Below are 10,914 nucleotides of genomic sequence, written 5' to 3'. Positions count from 1 at the left end.
CCAGAGCACAGGAACCTAAGTAACCTGTCCAAGCTAGTCAAGTCAGTAGCAGAGCAGAACCCTGATTATGCATCCCCAAGGCCTACATTTACGTTTTTCTCCTGAACAAAATCCATGAGCCCTACAGGTTCCCCAGCATCCACTGAAGTGTGCCTGCCTTCAACAGTTCCTCCAGCACAAAGTGTTTGAACCCTATGCATCAGGAAAGTTGAGTGGCCCCATTTATTTCCATTAAAATGCAGGCACATACCATTTATCTCCCTCTGGGAACATGACAAGAAGAGTTTTAGTGTCAGGGAAAACAGTAATAGTAATAATAATAATAATAATAACAGCAGCAGTAATAAGAAAACTCTTTAAGTGTCAACTCCACATTTTCTGGGGCCTGGTTAAGTTCTCTGGAGCATAGCACTCCATCACTTTTCTCAGCAGGGTATAGTTGCTCTTAACTTGAAGGTTTTATCTCAGGCTTCCTGTACTAAACAGGAGAAAGGAGGTAAATCTTGCATTCCATGGGAGTAGAGATGTTTAATTAAGTATCACATTTAATTGTTCCAGATTCCTGTTTGACAGTCAATATGTTTTGAAAGTTTGCCTCCTTTTTTTTTTTTTTTCTTTTTTTTTTTCTTTTGGCATATGGTGTCCATCATGTGTCTCCTGTCTCGCTCTGCACCTTGGAGTGACTGTGATCCAGGACTGGTACCCAGGTCCTGCTGGCACGCATTTGCGTGACTCTGGTGCACACTGCATGTCACTGCAGTCTTGGGGCAAAAAGTCCCTTCCTACTTCCAGTGGCCTTTTCTGTTATCTTATGTCCACCTTGACTTGTGCCTGCTCTGTGGCACTTGTCCTTCGGTCTCTCCTCTTTCTTTTTCCCTGTTCCTTTAGGACTGGGGAAGGAAAGGAAAACTGCACCTTGGAAAAAATAAATGTTCTGAGCCTTTTTTACACCGCTTTCTTGCAAAGATCTCAGATCTCTTGCACCTTCCAAAAATTAATAATATAAGGCTTGCTGCCACTCTGTGAGACAGACTGGTCTTATTATTGTTGTAGTGAAATTAACAGGCTCTTTGAAGTCTGCTTAGTCTACTTTAAGACCGGGAGACCTTCCATACGAATCCTAAGCAACATGCTCCAGGAACTAGAAAACCAGAGAGACTGATAAGAGTGCAATAGCCTCAACACAGAATCTGCCACTCCACCCATCATTCCCATCTGTGGTGCTAGGGAGTCACACTTCCCACGCTATTGGAGAGACAGAAGCATGGTTAAAAGTGGTTCACCCAGCAGCCTGATGTTGACGGAACTTAAAATACCTGCCCTGTGTGTGCTAACCCTCTTCCCTTTGCTAGTCCCCATCACGGGAGCTCTTCTGGATAGGGGGGAGCTGGGGTTGCCCCTCTGCTTGCTCAGCCACTCAACAGTCTCCGCTCTCTATATGATGAGTCTGTGACCTTGAGACCTCACAGGAACGTTTCGCTGGTTTTGACTGGAGTAGAGTTAATTTTCTTTAAAATGGCTAGGATGGGGCTGTGTTTTGGATTTGTGCTGAACAAAAGGTTGATAATATAGATACACTTTTGTTATTACTGAGCAGTGCTTACACAGAGACAAGGCCCTTTCTGGTTTTTGTACTGCTCTGCTGGTGAGGAGACTGGAGATGCGTGGGATACTGGGAGGAGACACAGCCAGGACAGCTGACCCAAACTGACCAAAGAGGTATTTCATACTACATGGCATAATGCGCAGTATATAAAGCTGGGGGGAAAAAGGAAGAAGTGGGGAATGTTTGGAGTGATGGTGTTTGTCTTCCCAAGTAACTGTTACACATTATGGGGCCCTGTTCTCCTGGAGATGGCTGAACACCTGCCTGCCCATGGGAAGCAATGAATTAATTCCTTGGTTTGCTTCGTTTGCATGCACAACTTTTGCTTTCCCTATTAAACTGTCTTTATCTCATCCCATGAGTTTTCTAGCTTTTGCCCTTGTAATTCTCTCCCTGATCTTGCTGGTGGGGAGTGAGCAAGCAGCTGTGTGGTTCTTGGTTGCTGGCTGAGGTTAAACTATGACAAACTTTTCTGGGGATAAGGGGTCAAATATGTCTAAAGCTGGAAGAGAGTCAAATTTAAACTCTGTCTTGGGATCTTGAAGAATCAGTCTTTGAAAGGGGAAGAGAAGATAGCTCCCCCCCAACTCTGCATGCCAATGAGCAGTGAGACATCATGACCTGGGCTCTGCTAGGGTGTGACACCAGGTTTGGAAACCACCAGGGCCAGAGGTGTGGACTGGTATGTGAGGCTATGCAAACTCTGCTAGGAGAGAGAAGCTGCAGCAAGGCATGAAGGCTGCTGGGGGAAATTGGGTCTGTGGAAAACTCTCCTGTTTGGCCAAGCTAAAGAGACTTCAAAGGAGGCAGACCTGACATTTACATGCAGTAGGTAGAAAGATCACAGATAATAAGCTCTGTGTGTATGTGAGACAGTGAGAACTGAGTCACTCATGCTGAATCTCATCATAAACAGTACCCAACAGCAGTTTCTGCAGTGGAGTTGTTTCCTGGGGTTGTCAAAACTATGACAGAAAGAGAAGAATGTGGTGATTCGGTTTCCTTGTCTTTCTGCTCTTCTCTCAAGGATAAAAGGCAGTTCTGGGTTGCTTTCCCCCTACCTGCCTCTCTATTGCAGCTTCCATATACAGCACAGTAACTCTTGTGTGCTACATTTATCCCACCTCTGTACCGAAATCCTCTGGAGGCCAGCCTCCCACTGCCTGTGATTGATTTCCATGCCTTGCTTATAGCTCCAAGACACTCAGGTGAACCAGCATCCTAGCCTGACTGGAATAAGGTGAATTTTAGTCTCTTTTGGGGGTCTCACAGAGGCAGATACTACACAGAGGCAGATACTACCATGGCTTGCTGAAGCAGAGACTCTACGGTCATCAGCTGGGCAGAGGGAGACTTTGTAATGCCATGACCACAGCAGCCCTTCAGTTCAAATGTAAAGTGAGACCTATGGTAGGAGACTACAAGAGGAGAGGCAGGATAGGAAAACAATAGGAGGGAAAAAAGAGAGAGACAACAGTTGGAAAAAAAAGAAAAAAAAAAAAAAGAAAAAAAAAGAAAAAAAAAGAAAGATAAAGAGTGGCACGAAGACTTTACTCTTCATTTATAAAAGGCTTCATCTATCAGCTGGATTGCCTTAATGTGTCTCCTAACAAGGCTCCCCCAACACACACACACCCTTTCCTTTGGTTTCGTTCTTTGATACTGTCACATGCTCTTCATTTTCCATCACGTTGCATTCATTCTTTGCCTTTAAACTTCAAGGATTAAAGCAACTGGATAAAATAAATAAATAAATGAAATTAAAAGAGCTGACATATCATGCTGTTGTTGGCAGCCTTTGATTTTCTTCCAGAACAAGATCATTACTTTTCTCTCCGGCTTTGAAAAAAAAAAGAGATGGACAGACTCCTCTCTTATAAATTCATTTATCACTTGTGGGCTGTGGTAGTTGTGGGGAGAGGTTGAAGAAAGAGAAGCTTGTGTCTGCAGTAGAGGGAACTGTGAATGACTGTATTAGAGCAGGTTCTGGGCAGGAAATCTCATTTTGCTGAGCTTTTATACAAGCCCCATGACAACAAAATCGTGGTCTGCACTGAAGCTTAGAGGGTGCTACCGTATAGAAACAATGAAGACTGGGATCATCCTGATGAAGGGCAACATCAGCTGTGAAACCTTGAGTCCCAGACAAGTATTTCACAAGCTTTCAGGAGGAGACGGGTTGGCCACTGTTTTTTCGGTGTCACTGACTGTTACAAGCATGAAGTGCGAAGAGTTGGTTTACCATATTTGGCACTGGATCTGAGTCTGTGCAAGCTTGTTAGTCTCTAGGCCCAGAAGTTTTGCTGACAAAAGTTTAGATCCATCCAGTAGCTTTTCCTAGGTTTGAAGTTGAGCTTAAGCTTGCTGAGTCTCTGCCTCTTAGGACTAGGCTGACTTGCATCTCTATTTGCACAGGTGCAGTCAGGATCAGTGAATATGACATGAGCTGCTTGGGAGCCCACTAGGGGCATGTTTCCCACCATGAAATTGGAGGATATGTGGCTGTTCAGATCCAGCCTTGTTTAGGCTTTGAGCGTGTCATAAATCTCTGGCACTGGGTGATGCTTTGCTGTGCAAATGAAGTCCAAGGAGAGCCAGGAGCAAAGAAAACGTGTTTGCACTCACAGTTCCAGTCTGACTGAATCATAGAGTGGCTATAAATAAGGAGAAGGAAACTGCTGCAAGGAAGCTGATTACTTGCGTTCCTTACCTTTGCTTTCTCCAGTATGGTTTAGTGCATCATCTGTATGTTTCTGACAGGACAATTTTAGTCCATCCTAATGCAGACTCTCTTATGGCTGTGGTCATATCATAGTTTTCTCAGCATTACTCTGCAAAGTTGCTGAGTTTCTTGAGCTACCTCCTAACATAAAGCAGTATATTATAGTACTGGTAGTTTGGTGTTTGTCATGGGCAGAAGGCGGCACAGAAGATGAGACAAAAGGGATGTCAAGATCTGCTCCAAGCTAACTTATGCAAATGAGGCATACAGGAACCCACTGATGGGACTGTTGTGCTCCATGCAAAAGGCTCTGTGCATGTCCTACAAATGCTAAGCACGTCACACAGTGCATTGCACTCAACTCTGATCGTACACTCTTGGTCCTTCTCTTTTTAGAACAGTGAAATTCCTCTTGTCAAGACTTCTTATCTCAGCAAGTGTGTTGACATGGAAAGAGCTCCAAGCCTCTGGTGTCTTACAACAGGAACTCAAAGACAGTGTATTCAGGGTCACCTCCTGAAGGGCCAGAACAGAATGATGCAGTGCAGCTGTCTGGGGCTCTCCACCACATGTTGCATTTTCCAGCCAACAGGCCTACATATCCATTTGGCATGCTGGGAGTTAACAGCAAGTGTCATGTTCCCAGCCACACTGGCTGCACAGCTGTACCAAAACACAAATCTGGTTTCTCAGCAGTTGTCCAAAGTGAGTCTCCCTTTGGGCAACTCAGTTATGGCTAGAGAAACAAGACATGTCTCTTGGTTTCAGCCGTCCCTGAACTCGTGTTGTAGTGTGCAGCTGTTGCTTTAACCAGATACAGAGACTTAATTAGGTTAGGGTGACCTCTAGAAGTACAGCATTTAACAGCAAAGTTGCAGAGCAAAGCACTTCGGGTACCATTCCGCAAATAACAATTTTGTCCTGATATTCTGTATTGCTGCCAGCATTTGCACATTTTGGAGCTCTGTCACTCTTCCCCATCCTCTTTTCTCTTCTGTCCCACACAGGCTAAAGAATCAGCTTTTGTGTTCTGGAAATACTCAAGGAAAAGGTCATTTTCAGAACTTAAGCCCACAAGTTAAGAACTTAAGCAAACAAGTTAACTTGTGCTTCCCTGCAGCATTTTATGGAGAAAGGTTCAGAAATAAATTCTTCTGCATGCTTACAGTTTCCCCTCTCACACACCACCAGCAGTGCTTGCCCTGCCTCACTGTCCAACTTACCCCCCCAGTCACCACCCTCCACATGTTACTGTCATCTGCTCTCGCTCTTGCTGCCAGTCACGGCGACACCCTTACCTGAATTTAGTGACCCTCTGGACCTATCTGTTTGCATCTTCCCAGCACTACCCCTGAGCACACCCTGCCTGCTTCTATTGCTGCCATTTCCCCATAACTCCATCTGCATTTCCATGCAAGTACTCTGCCACACAAAGTCATTGCTCAATGTCTTTTCCCTTTCCCTGGTATTTATTTCTGTGAACACAAGATGACCAGCCCTAGGGACTTGCTTCTGCATTTGCCTTTGGAGTGAACACAGGCAAAATGAAAAGGATATAACAAATCTTAACATGCAGCTATTAAAATGAGCTGTTTCTACAAGGCTCTACATGGCAGGAGCTGCAGAGAGAGGTGGTTCTGATGTCCTCTTTATCACCTTTCTGGAAAGCCACCCCAAGGAGAGCTGTGAGCCATTTGCAGAGGTTATGGTGCAGGAAACAGGAAGGGGCTGCTGCCCAGGCAGAGCTTTTGTCGGCACTTGAGAACTTGCTGGTCCACATCGATGCTGGACATGCTGAGCAAGGGCTTATATTTGGAGCCTCAGAGATCAAACCCAGCTAGCTCCCATCCTGATTTATTCAAGCAGTGGAGATGATAAAGTAGCTGTCTGGGACCACGGGACACAAGGAAAAAGGCTTTAGGTGAGGAACACCAGTTGTTCTTGTGTTTGACACCAAAATTGCAATGAACCCACAGTCGGTGGAACACATATGCTTTTACTCACTACTGCAGGATTATCACCTTCAATGGCATTTCCTTTTCCTTCTGGAGCTAAATTCAGTCTCCTCCCTCTCCCATACTGCTTTTCTGTTCCAAAACTGACCCATCAAAGTGTTGGGTTCAGTCACTAGCTGTGAAAGTGCAGAGATATGCTGCTGGCTCATTTGCTGACCAGAGCAGGTGAAGCTTAATAGCCTCCAGTGCCAGAGAAGAAGCAGTGAAACACCAGGAGGGCAACAGAGGAATAAAGAGTAAGACAGATGTGCTGACAGAGCATTAGAAATCGCCGACTCAAGGAGGAAACACAGGCAAACACAACAATAAGATTCTCCTCATGAATTCTTCTGGCCATGGAAACACAGTGAACTGTTTTCTTCCTGCAGCTTCTTCACTGAGGTTTGTGTTCTTTCTCATTTCCCATGCTACTGGAGGTCGGCTTCTGAGCATGTATCATTTGTTTCTTAAACCTCTGCTTGGATAGGAGATGATGCATCAGTCTGAGCCAGCAGTGGCACATGTAACTCCAAGTGGCTTGCTCAGCAATCCCCACATCACATTTAAATGTGTTTCACCCTGACCAGAAATAGATCACCAAGGCCAAAGATGGAGCACATTTCATTTTCCACAGCAACCAGCCAGCATCTTCCTTATGCTCCTCTCTACCTAAACTAGCCTGCTTTGACATGAGAACAGGGTCCAGACTCTACAGCCTCTCTACCTACTGGCCTCGCCACTGAAACAACTTGTCTAACAGGCTCCTGAGTCTCCAAGATGGGCACTTCTCCATCTAGGTGCTGGCTTGTAGGGTATTCCCTCTCAGTTGGTAGGCGGGTCTCACACAATCACTGGAGTCTCAGCCATCCAGGATTAAGACCACTGTAATATTTCTCTGGAGAACCAGTACTTGTACACTTAGTGCCACAGGGGTAATTTGGCCCCTTGGTAGCAGGGCAACTGCCTAGCTCAAGCTGTATGGAACAGGTTGAACTTCCACAGTAGTTTTTGAAGTTCAATTTAGAAAGCAGGTGACGTGTCCCAAAACCTGTTTTGTGCCTTGCAGTACAGATCAAACATCGTTGAGAAAACATTTTCAAGGGTGGTCATTATACTGGTAGCCTGAGACCTGGTACATTTGCATTAATTTCCATGCTCTAACAAGCATTCTACATGAGCTGGTGTCTTGCTCAGTTGTCCAGGCATCTGAGGCAGGCTTAGACAAGGAAGGATTTATACCAGACCCTGGCTTCCTACGGAGTCATCACAGAGAATTAGGTGTTTCACTCATACTTTCTCATTGTGCTCTAGGGATAGACTCTTCTTTCCTCCAACTCAGTAAAGAACCAAGCTTTGCCTGCCTTAAATAACAAGTGACCTCTGTCCCTTCAGCTAGGAAACAGTAAACAATGAAGCCTGGTGCATGCAGGCAGTAGGGGACTGAGCACAGCATCTCTGCTTCGGCACGCTGGAGCAGTGGGGGCATTTCACATCCTTCCAATGTGTTTCACAAGCATTAATTAATAATCCACTGTCCAGTTTTGCCTTCTACAATTGGCATTAGATGGGTAGAGAACTGTCTGGTTTGGGGTGAGGGGGTTACGGTATGAGTTGTGATCTTTCAGCGCGTGCTCTGAAAGTGAGACCTCCCAGCTTTGCAAGCGAGGCCTGGGGTAATAGTCTTTTCTCAGCAGCATGATAAAATCCATTTGCCTGTGCCCACAGGCTCAGTGGCAGCTCCATTTTAGTGTGCACTGTTTTGTCTCTCCCTTTTCAAAGACTGGGGACATTTGTTGTGTCAGAATCCAATGGGAGCAATGTTACTTGTGAGACCTGATCGCTGAAGTGAGGGTAACTCATGGACTGATTCAGTGATGTCACTATGTCCTTACAAGCCACTATTGACCCTCTAGCCCAGTGCTGAAGAAACCTGAAATATTAGTTACGAATCTGATTTGTCAGGACCAGGTTCTCCTGTTGTTACAGCCTGCAGCACCCAATACTAGGGGAAGTTTTTACTCGGAGGTGATGGTGAGAAGAATAAGGATATGACAAAAGCAGAGGAGTGTTAAAGCATTGTCACTGTTCAGTAAGCAATTTGTTTGTAAGCAGCTTCAGATTTTCTTCCAGTGTTTTAGGGCTTGGTAAGTGCTCACTAAAAAAGAGTAATTTTCAGGCCTCCAGCTGTTTTTTACAAAATGTTTGCTTCAGTGAATCATTACTTGCTTAGTATTCACACTCTTTTATTGGTTAATTGAATACCATGCTAATTGTTGTCTCTCTCGACTGGGTACCTATAATATTGGTCAGATTTTTTCTTTTTTTAATTAGGTTGTTGGAATATTTTTTTTCCACCTGAAATACTGGTATGTCAAAATGGAAACATTTTACAGAAACATGTGTTTTTATGTGCAGTCATCTTTGGCTTTTTAGGCTTGGTATTTAAATTTCTGGTGAAAAGGCGATAGACAGGGTTAAAATGGTCACTAACTTGAGTGAGGATTTTGTTTGTAGAAAACTCTAACCAAACTCTTGTACAGAAATCAGGCAGAGACTTATACCTGTATTTTGCATGTACCAAACAACTTAATGACAAGACTGTTATCTGCTCAGGAGTGGCTCTTACTTGCAAGAAAAAAAAAAAAAAAAAGACTGTAATAAAACATGAGGACAAATTACAGCACTTCAAAATTTATCATGCACGGGAATTAATTTATTTTAATTATTTTGGCCAGTCCTGTGAATAACAACTAGCTTGCTGTCTGGTTAGAATCAGCCTTTGTGTTACAAATCATGAAACCTTAGCAGTTCACAAATTTTCATGTGACACCCGGCAAGCTGTCAAATGTTCAAAAGTAACAAGTGTCATTAGAGAATGAACCACAACTATTCACACTCAGATCTTTTGTTTCTGAAGCTGTTAACCAATTCCTTTTATTGTTCTAGTCACCTAATACTAGCAAATACAATATTATCCACCAATAGAGAAGTAAAATAGGAGCCCTTGCCAACTGCAGCTGTTACCAGAATAACCATGTCAGAGTAATGTGCCCCTTGCTTCTATTCTCTCTGTATCTCCTTTTTGATACTTTTGGTTCTTAACCTGAATCACCAAGTCCTTATTTTTATTTTTATTTGTTTTTATTTTTTGTTTTTATTTTTATTATTTGTTGATAATTATGTACAGTTTATCATAGGTGAGGTTGATAATGTTTGGAAGCAATTTTGAATATTTCTTAACAGAAAAAAAATTGAATAAGTTTTGGGTTTTTTTTGTTTTCTTAATGGGTAATAGTAGAGAATCTGGACTTGATGTCAATGATAGTTACAAACTGCAACCTCAGATACTAGGAAATAATCTTTTGGGCCTTAAAAAAAAAAAAAAAAAAAGTCTTCAGACAGCTGTCCAACTCAGGGAAATAAATGGGAACAATTTGATTTTAGCCATGACAATGCACAATCTGGCATTTTTTGAATCAGAAAAACTTGGAGTCTGGAAATTAAACTGTCAGTACTAGAAAGTATGGGACTGTGAAGACCAAGAAGTGTTTAATCAGTATGTTGGGCTCTCAAAATGGGCAGGAAACATTATCCTGGAAGGACAAAACTCTGCAAAACTTAATCGTAGTGTAAGGACAGAGGAAGATGTGTGTGTGAGGGACAAGAGCTGGACAGACAGATGGAGGCCACTGGAGGAAAAAAGAGTTTGCTTTTTCTGCTTAGTACTGCAGGAGAGAAAATTCATGCTCCCCATTAAATCCTTTCCACACAGTCATCCTTTCCCATACCCATTATCTTCAGGGACAGACCAGAAGCTGCCAATTCAGGCAGTGTTGACAACATGGCACTGGTGCTGTAAGTGCATGGTCAGAGTTCCTTGTGTTGGCAAGGGAATGCAAGCACCAACATGGGGTGCAAGGACAGCAGTGGCACCATACTGTTAAACTTTGATACACAGACAACCATTAGCTCTTCAGTACTAATGCACACCCTGATTTTGCATTTCTGTTGAAGGCGGAACTTTGGGCCTTCACTTAATTGTTGTTGTTCTTGACAAGGCTACAGACTCACTTCATGAAAGACATTGAGATTCTGGAGCATGTCCAGAGACTGGCAACGGAACTGATGAAGGGTCTGGAACACAAGTCCTATAAGGAGCAGCTGAGGGAGCTGGGGGTGTTTAGCCTGCAGAAAAGGAGCTCCAGGGACCTTATCACTCTCTACGACTATTTGAATGGAGATTGTGGGAGGCAGGGCTCGGCAACAAGTGACAGGCCAAGAGAAAAGGGCCTCAAGTTGTGCCAGAGGACGTTTAGAGTGGATATTATGAAAAATTTCTTCTCTGTAAGGGCTGTCAAGCTCTGGAACAGGCTGCCTGGGGAAGTGGTGGAGTCACCATCCCTGGAGGTATTTAAAAGATATGTAGATGTTGCACTTGGGAACGTGGTTTAGTGGTGGGGTTGGCAGTGTCAGGTAAATAGTTGGACTAGATGATCTTAGAGCTCTTTTCCAATCTAAAGTGTTTTATGAACCCAGCAGGATCCCTGCACAGACTGCAGCTGTATCATTCATCCAAGCTTTAGTGTAGCAGC

General features: G+C 43.8%; 1 protein-coding gene and 1 long non-coding RNA gene across 6 annotated transcripts in view; both read left to right on the top strand.

Annotated features, from left to right (window-relative positions):
* LOC114055087 overlaps nucleotides 1-10,697 on the top strand; it is a 22,291-nt gene extending 11,594 nt beyond the window's left edge. The window contains exon 3 of the long non-coding RNA XR_003570652.1: nucleotides 10,577-10,697. This is a non-coding gene — a long non-coding RNA (uncharacterized LOC114055087). The remainder of the gene's footprint in view (nucleotides 1-10,576) is intronic.
* Nucleotides 1-10,914, top strand: part of LSAMP (limbic system associated membrane protein) — a 1,013,573-nt gene that overhangs the window by 804,928 nt on the left and 197,731 nt on the right. The gene's annotated exons all lie outside the window — the stretch shown is intronic.

This window comes from Empidonax traillii, unplaced genomic scaffold, assembly GCF_003031625.1.
Source record: "Empidonax traillii isolate 1590-97213 ecotype Southwest subspecies unplaced genomic scaffold, ASM303162v1 scaffold46:size3806547, whole genome shotgun sequence".
In the NCBI taxonomy this organism is placed as follows: domain Eukaryota; kingdom Metazoa; phylum Chordata; class Aves; order Passeriformes; family Tyrannidae; genus Empidonax; species Empidonax traillii.
This window is presented reverse-complemented; position numbering and strand designations above follow the sequence as displayed.